Below are 23,466 nucleotides of genomic sequence, written 5' to 3'. Positions count from 1 at the left end.
TTTCCTTCAACACTCCTTCTGCCTCCTTTCCCTTCTCTTCTCCTTCTGGGATGCCTATAATGTGTGTATTTGTATGTTTCATGCTGTCATTCAATTTCTTGAGCTCCTGATGAATTTTTTTCTATTTTAAAAAAATCTATCTGTTCTATTATCTGCATGATTTCAAATATTCTATTATCAGTATCACTAATTCTTTCCTCTGCCTGTTCAAATCTGCTGTTATGTGCTTCCAGCATAGTTTTAATTTCTCGCATTGTTCCTTTCATCTCTATCAGATATATTATCTTTTTATATATGTTTATGATTTCTTCTGTATGTTCCCCTAGTGTCTTCTTAATATCCTTTATGTCTTCCTTCACTTCATTAAATTGAGTCAACGTATTTGTTTGGACATCCTTGATTAGTTCTTCCATGTTCTGTTATTCTTCCTGTTTTTTATTTTGTTTATTAGACTGGGCCATGTTTCCTTTTTCTTATTATGGCTTGTAATTTTTTTTCTGGTGTCTAGGCATCTGTTTATCTTGATAAGTTTATTCAGTTGGTTAGTTTCTCTTTCCACTCTAGGGTTATATTTCATTTTTTTGTGTGTGAAGCATTCCTTTTGACCCTTGGTTTCACTTATTCTATATCCTTGTAGTTGATGATGCTCCCTCCCAAATATTAAGACCATAAGAAAGGAAAAAAAGAAGTGAAAAAGAACTTTAAAAAAAAAAAGGATGGAAAAGGAATCATAAAAGAACCAGGAAAAAAATAAGAAAGAAGAGTGAAAAATTATAAAAAGTAAAAAGGAATAAGAATAAAAAATGTGGAAGAAAAAAAAGAAATAGAAAAAAATGAAATGAAATGAAATGAAATAAATAAAATGAAATAAAATAGACCAGAAAGATGAGAAGAAAGTAAATGAAGACCAAACAAGAGAATGTGGAATGAAATCAAAGAGAGAAAAATTGAAATTAAAAAAAAGAAATAAAGAACATAAGAAGGAAAAAGATGGAAAAAAAAGGGGGGGAAAAACATACCTTCTCTCGGGGCACTGTCTCAGGTTGCCTGTGTTCCCCTTTCCTGGAGCCCCTTCAGCATCTCTCCTTTTCCTGGAAACTGGCTGAGATCCAGTACTCCTGACCTCTCTCCACCTGCCCCCACCACTTCTCTCTTCACCTGAGTCAGGTGGGTACCAGTGCCCATACTGTTTGCCCTGCAGCTCCTCCACCTCAAGAGACTGCTGGACACTGGGACACATACCTAGTTGCCTGGTGGCTCTCTTTGCCCTTGGAGCTGGCTGAGTGCTGGTCTCCCAGCCAAAACATTTCCCTGGCTTCCCGCTACAGCTGAGCCAGTTGGGTACTTCCTTGCCTGCCCAGTCTCCCATTGCTTCTCTCTCCCCCAATCAACTGGGACCCCCTTGCTAGTCACCCTCTCCTATTACCCTCATGTTTCTGCAGCTTCCTTTCTGCCAGATACTCCTGCCTACCTGCCAACATTTTCTGGAGGAGGAGTGCTGCCTGCCATTCCCTACACTGCCATCTTGGATTTTCACTTCAGACTTTAAAAAAGAATGTTAAAATTAAAATAGCAGATTATGATTGCATAATACATTACCTCAAGGACAAAAAACTAGCGAGACACACAACTTACATGTCTATGTTACCACGGATAGACACATTGGAAGTTTTTTAATTTCCAGCTAATTTTGTGTTCTTATTTAAATGTCACTGAAAGAAAAATCACTAAGCACTCAGTAAATTTTTGGTAAATTAATAGAATAATATATTGTTACATGAAAAAAGCAAATTGTACAACCATATGTATGGAATGATCTCTTTTTTGCACAAAGAAAAGAACAATGTGTGTTCCTATACATTTTTTATGTTATAAATGTTATAGGTTTACAGAAAAATCATGGAGAAAATAGAGTTCCCATATACCCGCTTCATTCATGCAGTCTTCCATAATTAACATTTGTGGGGTACCTGTGTTACAATTGATGACAGAACATTGTTAAAATTGTACTATTAACTATAGTCCACAGTTTACATTCAGGTTCAATGTTTGTGCTTTATAGTTCAATTTTTTTTAAAATTTTTATTCTAGCAATATATATACATATACAACCTAAAATTTCTCCTTTTAGCCACATTCAAATATATAATTCAGTGTTGTTAATTACATTCCCAATGTCGAGCTGCCATTACCACCATCCTTTACCAATACTTTACCATTACTTCATCCAGATTCTTTATCAATTAAGGATGAACTCCCCATTCCCTACCATCACTCCAATCCCTGTTAGTCTTGTTTCTGACTCTATGAATTAGTGTATTCTTATTATTTCATATCATTGAGATCATAAAGTCCTTTTGTGTTAGGCTTATTTCACTCAATGTGCTGTCTTCAAGGTTCAACCATGTTTTCACACTTATTAGAACTTCATTCTTTTTTACAACTGGGTGATATTCCAGTGTATGTATATACCAAAGTTTGTTTATCTCTTTGTTAGTTGATGGACAGTTTAGTTGCTTTCATCTTTTGGCAATTGTGAATAATACTGCTATGATCAATTGGTATGCAAATATCTGTTTTGAATACTTGCTTTCAATTCTTTTTGGTTTATGCCTAGAAGTGGGCTTGCCAGGTCATATGGTAATTCTACACTTTCTGAACAACTGCCAAACTGTTTTCCACAGTTACCTCACTGTTTTCCATTTCCAACAATGAACAAGCATTCCTGTTTCGCCACATCCTCTCGAAAACTTGTTATTTTCCATGTCTTTTTTTTTAATAGTAGCCATTCTAATGGCTGTAAAGTAGTATCTCATTGTGATTTTGATTTTCATTTCCCTTTTGACCTATGATATTGTACACATGTTCATGTCTTTTCTGTATCAATTGAAATGATCATGTGTTTTATTTCCCCTTTGTTCTATTAATGTGGTATATTACTTGGTTTTCTTTCTTTTTTTTTTTTAAGATTTATTTATTTATTTTCCTCCCTTCCCCTCCTCCCACTCTGCTGTTCTTTGCTGTCTGTATTGTCTTCTCTTCTCATTTTCTATCCTCTAGGATTCACCAGGATTCAATCCTGGAGACCTTTGAGGGGGAGAGAGGTTCCCTGTCAATTGCGTCACCTCTGTTCCTGGTTTCTGCTGTGCTTCACCTTGACTCTCCCCTTGTCTCTCTTTTGATGTGTCACCATCTTGCTGCATGACTCACTTGCGCAGGGCACTGGCTCACCATGCGGATACTCACACAGTCACTGGCTTGCTGTGCAGGCATGCTTTCTCCTCTTCTTTTTCACCAGGAGGCCCCAGGGATCGAACCCAGGTCCTCCCGTATGGTACATGGAAGCTCTATCACTTGAGCTACATCCACTTCCCTTGATTTTTTTATGTCGAATCACCCTTGGATACCTGGGATAAATCCCACTTGATCATGGTGTATAATTATTTTAATGTGCTGTTGGATTCAGTTTGCTAGTATTTTGTTGAGGATTTCTGCAGCTAATATTTATAAGGGATATTGGTCTGAATTTTTCCTTTCTTGGGTATTAGGGTAATGTTGGCCTCATAGAATGATTTAAGGAGTGTATCCTCCTCTTCAATTCTTTGGTAGAGGGTGAGCAAGATTGGTGTTAATGCTTCTTGGAATGTTAGGTAAAATTCTCCAGTGAAGACATGTGGTCCTGGGCTTCTCTTTTTGAGGTATTTTTTGGCGATTGATTCAATCTCTTTCCTTGATACTGGTCTGTTGAGATCTACTTTTTTGTGGATCAGTGTATGTCATTTGTGTGTTCCTAAACATTGGTTAATTTCATCTAGGCTATCTAATTTCTTGGCATATAGTTATTCATAGTATCCTCTTATAATCCTTTTTATTTCTGTGGGATCAGCAGTAATGTTCATCCTTTCCTTTCTGATCTTACATATTTACATCCTTTCTCTTTTTTTCTTTTTCAGTATAGCTGAAGGTTTGGTGATTTTATTGAACTATTCAAAGAACTAACTTTTGGTTATCTTGATTCTCTCTAATGTTTTTTAATTCTCTACTTTTATCTCCACTCTAATCTTTGTTATATCCTCCCTTCTGCTTCCTTTGAGTTTAGTTTGCCCTCCTTTTTCTAGATCCTCTATTTCTGAGGTTAATGTCTAATTTGAGATCTTTTTTTATGCAAATTGGTTACTTTCAATTGGCTTTTTTTAAAAGTAAATTTTATCTCAACTTCAAACAATAAGATAACAGACAAAAGGCAGCTAAACAAATTAAGGAAGCATTACTTTAAAAAATTCTGTCCATGCACATTTATCTAATTTAATGCTAAAAACAAACTCAATTGTTTCTCCAGTGTTCAGAAAGATAAATAAATGAGTACAGATTGGTCAAATGACATGACCAAGGTCTCCTTGCTAATTAAGAAAATGAAGGGGAAAAATGCTTGATCATATCCATATTCATAAAAGTTAAGTCCCATATTCTTTTTTAACTTTAGCATTGATGTAGTACCTACTTTGCCTTTGCTACAAAAATATTACAATATTACCATTAACTATAGTCAATAAGTTACATTAGTTGTATTTTTCCCATGTATCACCATATTCTTAACACATTGTAATAGAGGAACATTCTTGTATTTATATTATTAAATAAAATCCTCATCTACCACCAAAAATCAATAAAGGATAATCTGGGGACAATATACCATAGTGATTTGAGATCTTTCTTCTTTTTAATGTAAGCATTTAGAACTATAAATTTCCCTCTCAGCACTGCATTTGCTGCATCCCGTAAGTTTTGGTGTGCTGTGCTTCATTTTTATTTTCATTTGCCTCGAGATATTTTCTAAATTCTTTTGTGGTGTCATTTTTTTAACCCATTTGTTGTTTAATTTCCACTTACTTGTGGATTTTTCAGTTCTCTGTGTTATTGATTTCTATCTTCATTCCATCACAGTTGGAGAAGATGCACTGTGTGATTTCAGTATTTTTTATTTTATTGTTTGTGACCTAATATATGGTCTATTCTGGAGAATGATCCAGGTGCATTAGAAAAAAATTTGTTCTTTTGCTGTTGGGTGAAGTGTTCTATATATATCTCTGTTAGGTCTAGTCAGTTATGGTATTGCTCAAGTCTTCTATTTCCTTATGTATCTTCTTCTTGATGTTCTGTCCATTATTGAAAGTGGTGTATTGAAGTCTCCTACTATTAATGTAAAACCATCTATTTCTACCTTAAAATCTGTTAATATTTGCTTCATATATTTTGGGGTTCTGCTCTTACATGCATATATATTTATAGTTGTTACATTTCCTTGTTGAATTCACCCTTTCATCAGTATATAGTGACTTCCCTTGTCCTTTATAAGAGTTTTTGACTTAAAGATTATTTTATCTGATATTGGTATAGCTACTCCAGCTCTCTTTTTCCATCCTTTCATTTTGAGTCTACTTGTATCTTTGAATTTAAGGTAAGTCCCTTGTAATAAGCATAAAGTTGGGTCATGATTTTTTTTTAACTCCATCCTGCCAATCTCTACCTTTCAACTGGAGAGTTTAATCCATTTACATTTAAAGTCATTACTGATAATGTAGAACTTTCTTCTGCCATTTTGCTATTTAGCTTTTGTAAGTCATATACCTATTTTGACCCTCAATTTTTTTTGTTAATGCCTACTTTTATATTTATTTTATTTTTTGTATTGTACCATATTGAGTCCCTTCTCATTGCTTTCTGTATATATTTCATATATTTTCTTTATGGTTACCATGGGGTTAAAATTTAACATCCTGGATCTATTACAATCATTTTTGTTTGATACCAACTTGACATCAATAGCATACACATACACTGTTCCTATGCCCCTTTATCCCCCACCTTTTTCTTGCACTTATTATTAATTATATCTTTATAAACTGTGTGTCCAAAATCATAGATTTATCCTTGCTTTTTATGCATTTGCATTTTAGCACCTGTAAGAAGCAAGAAGAGGAGTTACATACCAAAAAATACAATACAATAGTACTGGCATTTATAATTACCCATATGGTTGCCTTTACCAGAGATCTTTATTTATGCTGCTTTGAGCCACTGTCTAGTGTTCTTTCCTTTCAGCCTGAAGAACTCCCTTTAGTATTGTTTGTAGGGCAGGTCTAGTGGTAATGAATTCCCTCAGCTTTTGTTTACTGGATAATGTCTTAATCTCTCCATCATTTTTGAAAGACAGTCTCACCAGATATAAAATTCTTGATTGGCAATTGTTTTCTCACAGCACTTTAAGTATTTCAACCATTGCCTTCTTGCCTCCATGGCTTCTGATAAGAAATTGGCACTTAGTCTAATTGGGACTCCCTTTTACATAAAACATTGCTTTTCTCTTGCAGCTTTAGAATTCTCACCTTGGCCTTTACATTCAATAATTTTACCACCATGTATCTGGGCATATTTTTCTTCAAGTTTATCCTGGTTGGTGTTCAATGGTCTTTTTGGGTGTGTATATTCACATCTTTTGCCAAATTAGGGAATTTTTTTCATTATTTCTTTGACTATTTCTTCTGCTCTTTTCTCTCCTTTTTTCTCCCTCTGAACCCACCATAATGTTTATATTGGTATGGTTGATGATGCCTTACAGATCTTTTAAATTATTTTTACTTTATGTAATCTTTTTTTTCCTGCTTCCCAGCCTAACTCATTTCAATTGTCTTGTCTTCAAGTTCACTGATTCTTTCTTCTGTCAGCTCCAATCTGTTGTTGAAACCCTCCTGTGAATTTTTCATTTAAGTTATTGTAGTCTTTAAGTCCAGTAGTACTGTTTGGTTCCCTTTTAAATTTTCTATCTCTTTATTGAGATTCTTGTAGGGTTTATTCATTTTTTTTTCTGATATCCTTTAGTTCTTTCTCTTTATGTTCCTTCATCTTCTTAAGTGTATTGAAATGTTTTTGTTTTTTTAAAAGTCTTTTTCCAGTATGTCCACAGTCTGGTCTTATCCATTGGTGTTCCCTGGATTTTTATCCTCTTCCCTTGTATGGACCATTATTTCCTGTTTCTTTGTTTGTCTTGCAATCTTTTGATGCACATGGTAGATTTTAATATTTTTAAAAGTTAACTTTAGGATTTAGTCTTCAAGCAGTCTTTCTTGAGTTTGCTGTCCAGAGATTTCCTTGAGTTCCAGGAGCTAATAAAACCAAACAGACCAATGCAAAAAACTCCTTTCACACTCTTTGAAAATTGGCTGGTGCTCTACTTCAGAGTTCAAACTCTACTTCAGAGTTTCTCCCATCAAGAAGGTAAGCTCAAGGTGAGTGCAAAGTATAGGGTCCTCTTTGCCATTTCTGAGTCTATATCTAAACCTGGGCTTGTGCTTTCTAGTGGCTTTTGGAGTTCCCCTGTTAAAAGGAATTTTTTGAGTGCCCCCCTCTACTCCCTAGGAAACAGTTTCTCTCTCTCCGGGTGCTCCCTGGCAGTAAATAAAGCAGGTAAACCTTTGACCCAGGCTGCCCAACTCAGTTATTTCTCACACTGCTTTCACTGTCCCAAGCTTCTTTTGCCTGGAGGGAAAATTCTGGGAGGGAAAAACTGGACAGGATTTTCTTAGGTCAGTCTTTTCCAGCCAGAAGGAGGTCCAGGACCCACAAAGGGAGTGCTAGTCAGCTCCATGCCCCCGGGAAAGGGTAAAAGAAGGTGCCAGTAAAGGTGCCAGGAGCTTCTCCTATGGCTCTTCAGAGTTGCACTTCCTTGATCTGGTGCTTGCTCAGTATTGCAGCCCTTTAACTGTTTTCCACAGTTTTGAGGAAGGGTACTGTCTTTAAGGCCCCTCTGCTTCTCTTCCCTGAGGTGGGTTGGAACAATGGTCACTATCAGAGCCAGGCCTCAGTGATCTGAGGTAGCTTATGAAAGCAATGGTCAGCGATAGGACTGCACACCTCTGGATCTTGGGGAACTAGGTCTTTATATCCCACCCTTGCAGCAGCAAGCTCTACCAGAAGCCAGGGTTGAGGGCTTCACTGCTGCCCACCATGAGGCTGGGGGATAGGTGAGGATAGCAGCTTATGGGGAATGCAAATTGCTGGTACTTGCAATTTATCAGCCTCTTCCTCCTGCTCTTCCCTGGATACTTCAGTGTTCTACTAGAGTCTGGAGTTTCAAAATAGCTGATTCAGAAAGTTCCTACTTGCTTAATCGTTTTTCTGGTGGAGGGAATGATTCCTAGAGCTTTCTACTCCACCATTATCCCACAATCTACAAACATAAGTTTGATTTGGAACATCTTAGTGTTCTGAAGAATGAGAACATAACTATAAAAATTAGTACCGTCTATAATGGAGGATGAATAGTTTTTGTTGGTTTCTTATTTTTTTCTGAATATAAAAAACAGTTTTGCAAAACAAAATTCAGTTTTGCAAAACAAAATTCAAACCACATACTCATCACTATCCCTTTTAATATAAAATATGAAATAGTATTTTATCACAAGCAATCTCAACCTACATTTAATTAGCATGGTTATAACCTGGAAAGTGCTAAAATGTCAAGGGAGTGAAAATTGTCTTCCTTTGACTCTCAGGAGAATAAATGAAATTACGGAATAGTTGGCAAATCTATTTTTTTTTTCAAGCATGGTGAGAACAAAAATATAGGAAAACATCCAAGAATCTCTCTAAAACTGGAGATATATTACAGCAAATTAACTTCCTGACTCTAATAAGAAGTAATTGGGAATATACCTGTATTTTTTGTGAGAGTTAATGGAATTGAAACCACATACACATTTGAGATCAATTTTTTAAAAAAATCCCTATTCTAGTGAAATCCAAATCTGTGCCTCTATTCCTAAGGAATGAAAAAAAAAATTAAAATATTGTACAATCATAGCTTAAAAAACGGAGACACAAATAATAAGTCAAAGGGTTACACAAAATTTCACCAACAATTATCCCATGTGTACAGATGGCAGACCATGTGGCATGGAACTGGATCCCACAAAATGCCTTTTTGGCAATCTCTATGAATATTTCTGCATCAGGCAGAAATGCAGACACTAGATTCTGTTGCTGATTCACTGCACAGGAAGGTCAGATTTTATTGAGGTATTTAGATGCTATAAGTAATACAGGGTATCATTCTTGCCAAGTGGCTAAAGAAGCCAAGTAGAAATTATATTTCAGGTTTTACCACTAAGCTATCACACAAACTTGAATTAACCTTAATCTTTCCAGAAGTTAAGGCAAAAAAATGTAAGTATGCTAGAAATGCTTATGTATTAGTATATTGTGGGGATTATTTACATTACTGAATCTTATTCTGCATTCCATGTTGAAGCAGGACCCAATTTTCATTTCATTTTGACTATGAAGAAATAGAATTGGAACCCATTAAAATTTTTAGTTTTTAAAAAAATATATAATAAACTTTATTTTTAAAGAGGTTTTAGATTACAGAAAAGTTATGTCAAAAATATGAGGGATTCCCAAGTATCCCCCTCTCTCTCCCACATCATCCCTCCCTTTTTATAAAATGTAGCTGTACAATTTATTATGATGTGTCTATAAAAGCCACTCATTTTTAAAAATGCACATTTAAAAAATGACTCACCTGAGGTAAGGACTAACCTACCTACAGTAATAACCTAAAAAATAAAACCATCACTGTGACATTTATCAGTATTCCACACATCTAACAAATACTGAAGGAGGCAACTACCAGTAATAACTTCTTTAAAGCCAAAAATTAAGCACAAATCAGAATTAAGAGAAACTTTAGAATGTTCAAATTTGCATGCATTTTTGGCTGAACTTTCAAAGATTCCACATATAACAAAACCACAACTTTGAATCAGAATAAATATTAAAAACATTTAAGCCTTGTGATAAACTTACTCTACAGAAGCAAGGAAAACAGAGTGAATAGTAACAGCAGTATATTTCCAGGAGAGAAAGCAATCACTTATTTCCTTTATCATAAAACAAAAGCCAATGAGTCAACATTTTAATAACACTAACCAAGTTATTTACTATTCAAGAATTTACTTTTCAAATTGTGTCTTTAAAATATATCCATCCACATATTTGGATTAAATTAAATTTATACATCCAAAACATTTTGTTCAGAATTCTAGTCTTAAGTATAAACCATAACTTATGAAAGCATAGTTCAAATTTATATGCTTCATCTGAAAAACTTTTCTTACACACAGGAGTTTTGCTCTGTTTCTCCAGAATAAATGTCCCTATGTCTAAAACTTTAAATGATAATCAAAAAAGACAGATTCAAATAATTCATGTTACGCATTTTCCACCTGGTGTTGGAGCACCATCTTCCTTCTCAGTTATAGTCTCTAAAGTCCCAGAAGCAGACACAATAACCATTGTTTTACTTTTTGAAGCTGTCTTCTGTTTCTCAGCAATAGCTGCACAAACAGCAACAAACTCATCAGTTTCAAAGTCATAGTCAGGAAATGACTTTGGTGAGAAATCTGTTATTTCTGCTGATGATTCATTTTTTAAATCCTCTATGCCACTTTCTGTTGCTCCTGGAGTGCTCTTGCCCAAGAAAAGTCTTCTTTCCATATTTCAGGGTTGATTGGATAGATGTGAAGGGCCACTTGAAAACTTTGAATTGCTTCATCCATTTTGTCCTTCGGCTGTCTGTTGTCATATTGTTCTATTGACTGTCTTATCCTTTAGTTTACTGTTCCTAATAATCTTCCTTTCTAAACATTTCTCCAAATCTTTTGCTCTTGTTTTTTCCTTTCAGGCTGCAACACCCCCTTTAGTATCTTTTGAAAATCTGTTTGTTTGTTTGTTTTTGGTAACATAGTCTATCAGTTTTTGTTTGTCTGTCAAGATTTTAAACTCACCTTCATTTTTGAAGGACAGCTTTGCCAGATACACAACTCGTGGCTAGCAGTTTTTCTCTTTCAGTACCTTAAATACATCATACCACTTTCTTCTCTCCTCCGTGGATGCTGATGAGTGGTTGGTACTAAATCTTATAAAGTTTCCCTTGTATGTGATTCTTTGCTTTTCTCTTGCTGCTTTCAGAATCCTCCCTCTCTGATATTTGTCATTCTGCATACTAGGTATCTGGGGGTAGGTCTATTCGGATTTATTCTGTTTGGGGTGTATTGACCTCTTGGATATTGCTATTTACATCCTTCATTGGGGCTGGGAAGTTTTTGGTCATTATTTCCTCAAATATTCTTTCTGTCCTGTTTCCATTCTCTTCTCCTTCTGGGATGCCAATAATGTTAAGTTTGTGCATTTTGCATTGTTACTCAATTCCCTGAGACTCCATTCCACTTTTTTCCATTCTCTTCTCTTCCTGTTCTCTTTTCCAATTCAGATCTTCTGTCTTCAAAATCACTAATTCTGTCTTCAAGCAATTCAAATCTGCCCTTATGTGCTTCTAATGTATTTTTATCATCCATCATGTCTTTCATTCCCATAAGGTCTGTTACTTTTCTTTGCAGGCTTTCAAATTGTTCTTTAGGTTCTCCCATTGTCTTCTACTTTTTTTAAAAAAAAGATTTATTTATTTATTCATTTCTCTCCCCTTCCCCCCCACCCCGGTTGTCTGTTGTCTGTTCTCTGTGTCTATTTGCTGCATCTTCTTCTTTGTCCGCTTCTGTTCTTGTCAGTGGCACGGGAATCTGTGTTTCTTTTTGTTGCGTCATCTTGTTGTGTCAGCACTCCGTGTGTGTGGCGCCATTCCTGGGCAGGCTGCACTTTCTTTTGCGCTGGGTGGCTCTCCTTACGGGGCACACTCCTTGCGCATGGGGCTCCCCTATGCAGGCTCCCCTATGCAGGGGACACCCCCGTGTAGCACGGCACTCCTTGCGCGCATTAGCATTGCGCATAGGCCAGCTCCACACGGGTCAAGGAGGCCCGGGGTTTGAACCGCAGACCTCCCATGTGGTAGACGGATGCCCTAACCACTGGGCCAAGTCCACTTCCCCATTTATCTTCTTAATATCCTTCATTTCTTTAGTCATATTTTCTTTAAATTCTTTGAAGGGATTTAGGAGAGTAGTGTGATTATCACTGATTACTCGTATTAACTTCTGTATCACTTCAGGATATTTGGTTTGTTCTTTTGGCTGGTCCATCTCTTCCTGTTTCCCAGTATGACTTGTAATTTTTTGCTGATGTCTAGGCATCTGAATATGTTGGTGTATTTACTCTGATGGCTAATTTCTCTCTCTTGCTTATTGTTTTTTCTTTTTCCACAGCACTTTTTTGATATTTGGTTCAACTTATTCTTGGTCTTTAAAATTTCCCAGCTTAACTTTTCAAAATTGGGTCAGGTACTTATTAGTGGGGCACAGTTTTTCTCCCAGGGATTCATTACAGAAAGCACAGAGAACCGTTTTTTGTCCATGCAAAATCCAGACTGGCCAGCAGATGGCTCTAGTCAGCACACCTTTCCATGGAGGTGTTTCAATCTTGGTTTTCCTGTGTTCCTGTGCTGAATATCCAGATTGGAGGTTCAAAGTGGGCTCTGCTGGCAGAATTCACTGAAGAATAGTACCCTGACCTCCCTTCCCTTTCTCTTGAAATAGATGACAGAGAGGAAGATGTCTGTTCCCCTCTCAGGTAGCTACAGTGAGCCAGGGGTTTTGCCCCAGCTTAATATCTTGGGGCCGGAGGAGCCCTTCCCATCACCCTCAGGTGCTTGGTACTTACTTTTGTCTTTTTGGCTTCTTCGTTTCTCTGTCTCTCATCCTCCTGGGAGTTGTGTAGCACTGTCCTGGTCTGCTGACCCCAAAGCAGATCCCATGGACAGTTTTGGCTCTTTCTCCATTGTTTTTGTAAGAGCATTAAGCTCTGCCTCTCATTCCATCACCATCTTCCCACAATTCTTAGATAGTTTTTGACATCTCCTATAGAGTGAGGGCTTTGAACTAGATGTTTTTTAAAGTTAATGACATCCTGCCTTCACAATGCCACTTTTAGACCTTGCCTTTCCACGCTCACATAAAAACTCTTACCCCTTTGAGCTTTAAGATATTTGGCTATAAAGCTTTCACTCTTCCTTGCTGCTGTCATATATAGACCTTCTGATCAATTCCAATACTATGAATTGGTACCTGACTTACAATTGTCCTACTCACTCCAAGTCCAGCCAACATGCTAGGACTTCCATGTCCATCCAACATTCTGGCCTTTCAGTTCCCCTACTTGCTTGTCTCCACTACCCTTCCCTTCTATTACATTTCAGTACCCATTCCCACACCAACACCCTGAATCTTGTCATTACACAAAACTGTTCAACCTTGTAAGCAATAAATTCAGTCATCTCACTCTCCAACCATAGCCTCCTATTCTTCCCATTCTAGAATCAACCACTCCCAAGAGACGGGTGCCCAAACCTTATTGGAACTTCCAGGCAACTATCACATCTATTTTCTCTGTATCAGCTTTCTTTTGCTTTCACTTCATTTCCACTTCAAATCAGATTTTAAAGTCCTTCACTTGAGCCACTGCCTGGATAGATTTCTCAATTACCTTAGTGCATCTTTCAAGTAGGTTGGAAAAACCTTAGTTCTGATGAATTTCAACAGACTACCTTGTACCTTCTCTACTACCTACAACCAGGTTACTGAAGTCTTCTGGAGAAAATCACATAACCATACAGACTGGATATGTGTTCATTTACACAAGCTTCCAATGCTTGTGATTCCCTTGCCAGCTCTCTCTCTGTCTCTCTCTTTGTCTCTCTCTCGCCTCTGTCTCTACATAGGCTAGTCCAAACATTCTTCACTTTCCTCAAAACTCCAAACTCCCCCCACCTCCAACATCATCCTCAGCAGATGCTTTGCTCTTTTACTTCACAAAGAAAATAAAACCCATCAGATAAATGATCTTCATATTTGGACCCATTTCCCCCACTTTTTCTTTTGTTACAATGAAAAAGAAATTCCCTCCTCCATTCTGAAGTTGCTCGGTCCTGCCTCCACTGCTCAAAATTCCATTTTGTCATCAGTTATAACAAAGATACCACATTAATGCAAAGTGTTAATAAGAGGAGAGGGGGTAAATGGGAACTTTGTACTTTCTGCATAATTTTTCTGTAAACCTACAACTTTTCTAATAAAGATTATATAAATGTTTATATATATATATATATACATGTATATATTTATATATAATCCACTTTCTCTCACCTTCCAGAAACTCTTATTCCTTAATAATTCTCTCACCTCTCCACCCTTTACCTCCTCACCCACACCTTGAAGCCAGTCTGCATTTCCAACTGCTCCTATTCTACTGGCTCCTTCCATCTGCACTGAAACATGCTAGTCTCTCATCTTAAAACAGAACAAAACACTTCTTTGACCCCATACTCTCTCTTAGTTACAACTCCGTTTCTCTCCTCTCCTCTGTAGTAATTGACCTAAAACTGCACTATTCAATATGATATCCACTAGCCACATGTAATTGCTGAGAACTTGAAATATAGCTAGTCCCAATTGATATGTGCAGTATGTACAAATACTCACTAGATTTTGAAGACTTAGTACAAAAAAGAATGTATATTAACTTAGTAATTTTTAAGTTTATTCAATTTTAAGTTTCCTAGAGAAGTAGGTATATTTCCACATATGAAAATAGGAAACAGCCACAAATCAAAACAAGGAAAGTCTGATAAAAATCACATTCTCTTTTATCATACAATAGCACACAAATATAACTATTTTATGATGTTACTAATGAAAACGTATGTTGTTTTATGTTCCATTGGAAAATAATCTTAATTTTCATAACATATTTCTTATAGAAATAGGAGTATTCAAAAGCTACCTTTTCATCACAAAAATTGTTTCCCACAATGATTTGTGCCACAGGTCATGATGACCTTAGTTTGCCAGGCAGGATTTTACTGTAAATCTTTCTTGTTTTTACCAACACCATCATCATCAAGCTTCTAGGAGTCTACAGACATCAGCATGTTTAAAATTTTCATTACAATCAAAAGGGTATATTCGGAGTAGATGTGGAGAAGTTCTACCATTCTGGTCAGCAAATTAATTCAGATGTGCAAATTGAAAAGTAACTGTATTTCTAGCATTGGACCAGAATCTATTAAGTAATTGATTTAAATCAGTAGGTACTTAGTAATTAAGCGCACCCCCCCACCACCAGAAAAATCCTCAAGACTGTTTCTGTGACTGTCTAAAATTCAGACTGAAGAATGAATATATGTAAGTTATGTGAGATAATTATTTATATTTGATTACATATTGAATGCATGACCTTTTGGGAGTAGGGAGGGTCAGGACTGTTAGATTGACTTACAGTTACTAAATATTCTACTCTGTGATCTGGCAATATGAAATTATCTGGTCTACTTTATCTGAATGACATAACACATTTTCCTCTGTATGTATACAATGTGAGGTTAAATTTTCTACACAGTTGAACCCACCAAAAAAATGCTATCTTTATAAAGTAAAATAAAATAGTCATTTATGATACCGAGTTCATAAAATGACTATCTGTGTAATTACTACTTTTTCATTCAATTAAATTAAATACAATTATTTTCTCCTTTACTCCTTTCTATAACAACATACTATCATACACTATTGTATATAAAATATATAGTATCTTACACTATATTTTGTGTAGTATTCATATATGAGATCAATAATGCTGCTGATGGTATTCATATTTATATATAAAGACAGTTTTGGGTAATTTTCTTTCTTATCTCCATTTACTCTAAGTTTCTACCCAAAGCCAAGGTGAATACTTCTGGGGATTTGTGCAAATCATGCTTTGATTTGAGTTTTAATCTGACATTTGCTTTTGTTCTTTAAGAATATGCTGATATTGGTCATCGTGCCCGCTCCACTGACTCCTTTCCTGGCTTATCCAGAAGCCCCTTATCTTAACACACACACGAACACACACATATGCACGTTGCCCCTCATCTTACTTCTCTCTCTCCTTCTCTTTATTTCAACACTTCTCCAAGGAGAAGTCAGTCCTTCTTACCCTCGCTTTCTCAACCGTAAACCCCCCACCAAATACATTTATTGAGAAATCAAGCCACCGCAGTTCGGCATAGCTTGCAACTGCACCTAGACACTTTGAAGTCACCAAGAACTACCGCATTCACTGACACCTTCTCAGACTTTATTTCTACAAAGCATGTTCAATCAACTTCTTTTTCCCTTTCTTCCTTCTTTCCTTTCATTTTCTTTAACATTTAGACTTTAGATGCACAGAGTTGAATTAAACACACTTTTCAGTTAAATGAACTGTGTCGTCATTGGATAGTAAGGACCTGCTGTTAACTAATTGCATAATGTTTCCTCTTCATTTACTATCCTCACTCCTAGACCTGTTTCAAATACTCACACTAATATATTTAATATGTATATTCTGAGCTCTTTTGTGTCTGTATGTGTTTTTAATTTGCTTTGGCGCTATTGAGATATGCTTTTTTGTTTCTTCTTTTCTCCCATATTTTTGTTATTTAAAAATGTCAAACATATAGAAAAGTTGAAAGATTTATATAATGATCTTTCATGCCCACACACTTAACTTTCAACAATTGCTAACATTCTTTTCACAACTCCAGTTCTGAATCAGCTGATTCTCTAGGGAGCTCTGGCTCCTTTTAGTGGGGAATGATGCAAGGTATGCTCATTGCCAAAGGATGTTATTGCTTCTGGGTCTTTACAATGGACAACACTGGAAAATATATATATATTTAAAACAGGTATTCATATTAATGGTTCCAGTACAAATTTAACGTGTCAGGTTTTATTATATAAATGAGTCAAAGATGACCCTGTGTATTGGCCCTGCATAATATTTACTTCTTCACAGCAGACTAGGAACCATTATTAGCCCAAAGTCTGCTGGCACCAAACTCAAATTCTTACATATCCAATTGCTTTGAAAACAGCCCTAAAAGAAACTTTTAGCCATTTAGAGTCAAACTGCTTTGCATACCCCATGAAACTGCAACCAACATCTACTAGCCATAGACAAGATAAAATAATAGGTCTATAAAGACCCCATGATGCTTCTGTCCTTTGAAGCCCTCTCATCAAGATACTTCCCATTGGGCTAAATGAACATTATCATCCATCACCCTGACACAGAAGCCTCCTCTCCCACTCCTCTCTCCTTAGGGAGTTTCTCCTACCCACCGTCCCCTTCTCGGTGGTACTTGAGCTGCAGCCTTTTGAGGCTCTCTCTGAGACAAACTGCTCCTCTCAAGCAACCTCTCCAAACACTGCTCAGATAAAGCCTGTGTTTCTATCATTCTTGTGGTCAAATCTTTTTGATCATCTCCAAAATCCTTGAAGTCACAACAGGTTCTTCTTACTTCTTTGGTTTTGTATTTGTGTTGCTCTTTTTCTTGCACTAAAAATCTTAGCTTCTAAAGACATTAACATGTTTATTCATTTGCTCTATTTTCAACATACATAAATTTGTTTCAAAATTTTGATAGCAATATTACTGCTAACAGTAAAACTAGTGAGTTAAATTGAAGAGTTCTTTGAGCTATTTTTGTCGCTAGAATATGCCTCATCAGGGATTTACAGTTAGAAAACCATGTTCAAAGTTCATTTGGAATCATTCTTTTCGGTGTCCTTATATTACTCTCTCTCTCTCTCCATGTTGTGCATGTATACACACACACCACACACTATTGGTTCTCTTTCTCTAGAGACTCCTGACTGATTTAGTTTGCACCTTTACTTTGCCCATTCTCTCAGTGACAGATAGCCAGATTGCTTCCAATACCTTGCTTCCACAAAAGATGCTGTGACAAACATCCTCATGGATGAAACTCTTATGGACCTAAAAAAAGACATTCTTTTGGGATATACCCCCAGAGGTGGGACTGATGTATCATAGGATATATGCATTCTTAACTTCACAATGTTCTGCCTGATTGCTTACCTGAAAGGCTATCCTGATCTGCACTGTCACCAGTAATGTGTTTTTCTGCTTCTGCACATTCTCACCAACACTTGGCAGTGACTGACTTTCTATTCTTTGCCATCTGTGGGCATCTATGTTATTTTAATCTGCATTCCTGTGGTTACTGGTGAGGTTGCTCATTTTCTTCATATAGTTGTTAGCTGTTCGGGTTTCTCTTTTGCAAATTGCCTACTCATATTCTTTGTCCACCTTTCATTTGGGTTTCCTCTCTTTTTCTAGTTGATGTTCAGGAGTTTGCTATAAATTCTAACAAACCAGTTGTGGTAGACAGAATAACACTCCCCACCCCTATCATGCCCACACCTGGCACCTGTGAATATGTTATCTTTCATGGCAAAAGGGACTTTGCAGATATGATTAAGTTAAAGATCTTGAGTTGGGGAGATTATCCCAGATTGTCTGTGAGCCCAATGTCATCACAAGTATCCTTAGAGGTGAAAAAAGGAGGCAGGAGAGTCCGAATTAGGTTGAGATTCAAAGACGATAGGCTGTTGGCTTCGAAGATGGAGGAAGGCATCTTGAGCCAAGGAACGCAGGCAGCCTCTGGAACGCAGGCGGCTAAGGAACGCAGGCGGCCTCTGAAAGGCAAGCGAACGCTCCCCCAGAGCCTCCAGAAGGAACAGAGCCCTGCTGACACCCTGATTTTAGTCCAGTGAAACCCATTTTGGACTTTTGATCCCCAGAACCATAAAATGACAAATTTGTATTGTTTTAAGCCACTAAATTTGTGGTAGTTTGACACAGCAGCAATAAGAAATTAATATATGAGTTTTAGACTTTGCAAGCCTTCTTAAAATTGCTACTGATCTATTACCTGGTACATGATGTCTATTGCTGAACAGAAATTGTTAATTTTGTTATGGTCAAATCCTACTATCTTTCTCTTTATGGTTTGTCTTTAGGGTCTTAAGAAATCTTCCCACCTAAATTCTCTTACATTTTTTTTTGTTAACAAAATTGTACAGGTTTAACTTTCATGTTGATGTCTTTAAGTTCTTATCATTTGTATTATATATGTTGTGATAGAGAGATCGAGGATAATTTTTCCCATTGAGCAATACAGTTGTTCTCAATAGCTTTCTTTCATATTACATTGGTCTATTAGCTTCTCCCTACATCATAACTATGTTATTTAATTGCCTTGGCTTTAAAGTTGGTTTTAGTGTTTAGTAGGATAGGTCTAACACTTTGCATCAGTTTCCTCATTAAACAAAGACAACAACAAGACTTACTCCATAGGGTGGTTATTACTATTTAAAATGATGGTATAACTTTATAATGAGTATAACTAACTCCACTGATATTTAAGTGTGACTGTGGGTGAAAGGGGTGGTCTAGGGCCACAAATGTCAGTAAAAAGAAACCTAGAGGATAATCTGGTACAGGATAACAGTGAATTTGGTGGTGGATGAAGACTGTGGCTAATAGCACAAATATAAGAATATTTTTCCATGAACTAGAACAAATGTACTTCACTATCACAAGGTGTTTAGAATATAGTGATATATGGGAAAATACAACAAACGTAACTTAAGCACTACAGTTAATAGTAATATTGTAAAATATGTGCATCAATGGCAATGAAGGTACCATATCAATGCTGAGGGTCAACAATGGGGAAGTGTAAGGAGGTACGGGATTTTTCTGTTTGGAGTAATGAAAACATTCTAAAATAGAATAAGGCTATGACATCACAACTCTGTGATGACACTGAGAGCCACTGAGTATATACTTTGGATGGACTGTACAAGGTATGGGACTCTATAACACAGTGAACCCTGTGGATGATGATGGGCTGTAGTTAACAGTACAAAGATATGAATGTTCTTTCAAGAATTATAACAAATATACAATACTAGTAGTAATACTAGGGTGGTTCATGGGGAAAATACACCTAATGTAAGCTATGGACTGTGGTTAGTAGTAATGTTCTGATGTTATTTCATCAGTTGTAACAAATGTTCCACAACAATACAGGGAGTTGGTGGTGGTGATGAGAATCTTGTATTATATCTTATGCAAGATTGTTTGTAAACTCACAACTTCTCTAAAAAAAATAGTAGCACATATTAAGTGCTTAGAATAGTGGAATAATGCCCAGAATACTAGCTATTATAAACATTATTGCACTGTCAGAAAACACAGTCCAAATGCTACTATCCTCCTTTGCTGACACCGCTGCCTTTTCCCGATCTCTAAGTCTTGGAGGACCTTAGGGCTCATTCTTTGAACCTCTTCTCTTCCCAACTACATCCATCTCCTTGGCAATTACATCCAGCTCCAGGTATTTAAAATTCCATCTAAGCCTTGACTACTTCCTAATTTATACTTCTGGCCCTGACCATCCCCCTGAGCTCTAGACTGGTATGTCCAACTGTCTATTCAGTATCTCCACATAGATGTATAATAAGCATCTAACAGACCCAAAGCAAAACTCTTGATCACCCTCTGAAAATCCACTCCTACCTAGTGCTTTCTATATTTATAAATTGTAGTACATTATCCTTGATCTCAGTCTTACCCTCATTCATGTCCAATTTTTCAGCAAATTCTGTCTGCTCTCCCTGTGAAATATATCCAGTGCCTACGGGTTCACACCACTTCCTCCACTATTCAAGCCACCATCACATCCTACTGTAATATGAGCTTCCTCCCTGGACTTCTTGCTTCCACGTTTGCTTCCTCCACAGTCTATTTTCCTCATAGCAGCAGCCAGAATTATCTTTTTACAAACATAAATTGGGGAGCAGATGTGGCTCAAGTGGTTGAGCACCTCCTTCCCACATGGGAGGTCCTGTGCTTGGTCCCTGGTGCTTTCTAAAAAACAAACAAACAAACAACAAGCAAACAAATGAAAGGGCTAATGTGGCTCAGTAGTTGAGTGCTGGCTTCCCACATACAACGTCCTCATTCAATTCCTTGCCCTGGTACATCAAAAAAAAAAAAAAAAAAAGAAAGAAAGAAAGAAAGAAAATAATAATAATAAATAAAATATAAAATAAAATAAAAACATAAATTGAACCAAGTCACATTCCTGTTTAAAACCCTCAAATGGCTTCCAGTCTCACTCAGAATAAAATCTAAAATTCCTACCAAGGCCTATAAGATCCTATGGCAATAATCATGACATGATATTAGACATCCTGTAATATATAGAATATTCCCATCAAAATAATAATCATCTCATCTTATACAACTTTTGAATTTATGCTGGCTATTCATATATGTGAAAGACACATTTATTATTGGTTATTTTTTGCATAATTTTAATATGCTGTAAAACTTCCAGAAATGCATTGCCTTGTGAGTTAAAGGAAAATGGTACGTTAATTTATTTGGAACATTACCAACAGTTGTTCACTGCTTTGGAGAATTAAATAATTTTTGCCAACACCACTCCTGTTATTTGTATAACATACCTGTATACAGTATATCTGACCAGTATCACATACCTGAATATATTTATAACTGTTGACTTCATGCTGATTCCACATATAGATATAAACATCTGACAATTTCATTATGACCTCTGTAATAATTGAACCTACACGTTTATGTGTTAAATACACATACAGTCCTATTAAATCAGCTCCAAATCCACCCTTCTAAACCCAGTTTTGTGGTCTGGGCCTAGGATTCTGCAAACTACTTCTGAAGCAACAGTATCAGACCCTCTTTCTCAGGGATCTAGACCCCAGCTCTGCAGGACCCGCTTCTGTGCTGCTCATTTCTTGTAAACCCCAACCTCTTTCCTTTGTTCCCCTATAGGTTACTATCTCTGGATCTGAAAGTTTGCTTCTTGTTTTTTTAGTCCTCCAACCCCCATGTAACAAATTTCTCATACAAAAGTCTATCTACTGAAATGGCTAGTTTCTGTTTTCGTGACTGAACCTTGACCAACACAGTACTTGGTGCCAGAGTGGCCCCAGGAAATAGACCTAGCAAGATAGGATTCGGTATTATTTGGTTATTTGTTTATGCTCTTAACTTTGAAAACAGTGCTGAGCTCTCTGCTAAGTGAAAATAGAAATCTGTTTATTTGTGGCCATGCAAAAGCATCAGGATCAATTTTAAAGTATCACCTATGGTTGATTATGAAGTGTCTACTGAAGCAAGCTGCTTGGCAGACTAAATCGCTGTTGCACTTGACTGCTATGTTAATAGTAATAATCACTAGAAAAATTGTGACGTGGAATGGCTGCTTCTGACTATACTGGAGAGATTACAGAAAGAAAATAACAAGATCAGGGGTTTAAACATTTATCACAAGTCACAAGTAACCCAGAAACCAACTATGGTAGCCCTAAAATAATCTAATCCTAAAATAATCTACTACATACTTATGACTTTGATTGGGAAGGAAGTGACCAAAGGCTTGGAATGGGGCCCACTGGGTGGAATTGAACAAACTGAGATTTTGAAACCCCAAGTCTCCCTGAGCCTCTCTTAAACAAGAGAATCAACCTGCCCTCTGTGATGAGGAGATAAAACTTGCTTAAAGATCCCATATAGCCTAACCCAGGCATGTTGCCTTGCAAAGAGATACGTATTCTTCCCAGACCCAACCTGGCCACCCCTGAATGACTCTAGACTTATAGCTAGAGTCAGATCTCAACATGCTCCAGGGAGATGAGTGTAAACTCTGACCAAGAAGGACAGAGCTAATATATGAAAGAAAATCAATGTATGTTTTTCTAACATAGATAGACAAAAGCCTGGGGAAAATATTGGGAATGGATTTGAAGTATGCTACTCTGAGGAGAAAAGAATATAAAATCAGGGCAGGTCAAATGTACTGCTATGAATACACTTACAAGAGATTCTTTGTGTAAGTGTGTGAGTTAGCCTGCTAGAAGGGGCCTTAACAGTTTACTTCGTCAATTTATTAAAATGTGGATTCAACATTCTACAAAGATGATATGTGAGAATGTCCTTAGCATGATTTGGAGGAATGTATTCAAAGGCCAAGGAAGAAACGAATGTTTAAGTTGATTTATCATGTGCAACATGCACTCCTGTCCCCAATTACATCCTTCAAGAAGAAATGCATTGTGAGGGAAGGACCAGTATGTTTCAAAAGCTCCATAGTGTGGGAGAGCTGGCCAGTGAGATGGCCATCTGATTTCAGGGAATGATGGGATTCTGAAGTGGCAGAGGCCAAGTGGTAGCACTTTACCAGCAGAGACAAGATGGGAAATATTACTGTATTGGCAGTAATTACTACAATGCAACCAGGATGTGATGATCTGGCAGACAGCCATAGTAATGGCTATAGATAGATTTTTTTTTTAAGATTTATTTATTTTTATTTATTCCTTCCCCTCCCCGCCCCGGATTGTCTGTTCTGTGTCTATTTGCTCCGTCTTCTTTGTCCACTTCTGTTGCCAGCGGCACAGGAATCTGTGTTTCTTTTTGTTGTGTCATCTTGCTGCATCAGCTCTCCGTGTGGGCGGCGCCATTCTTGGGCAGGCTGCACTTTCTTTCGCACTGGGTGGCTCTCCTTACAGGGCGCAC

The sequence above is a fragment of the Dasypus novemcinctus genome, chromosome 6 (genome assembly GCF_030445035.2).
Source record: "Dasypus novemcinctus isolate mDasNov1 chromosome 6, mDasNov1.1.hap2, whole genome shotgun sequence".
Taxonomy (NCBI): Eukaryota; Metazoa; Chordata; class Mammalia; order Cingulata; family Dasypodidae; genus Dasypus; species Dasypus novemcinctus.
The sequence above is the reverse complement of the archived record's forward strand: the minus strand, read 5'-3'. Positions refer to the sequence as shown.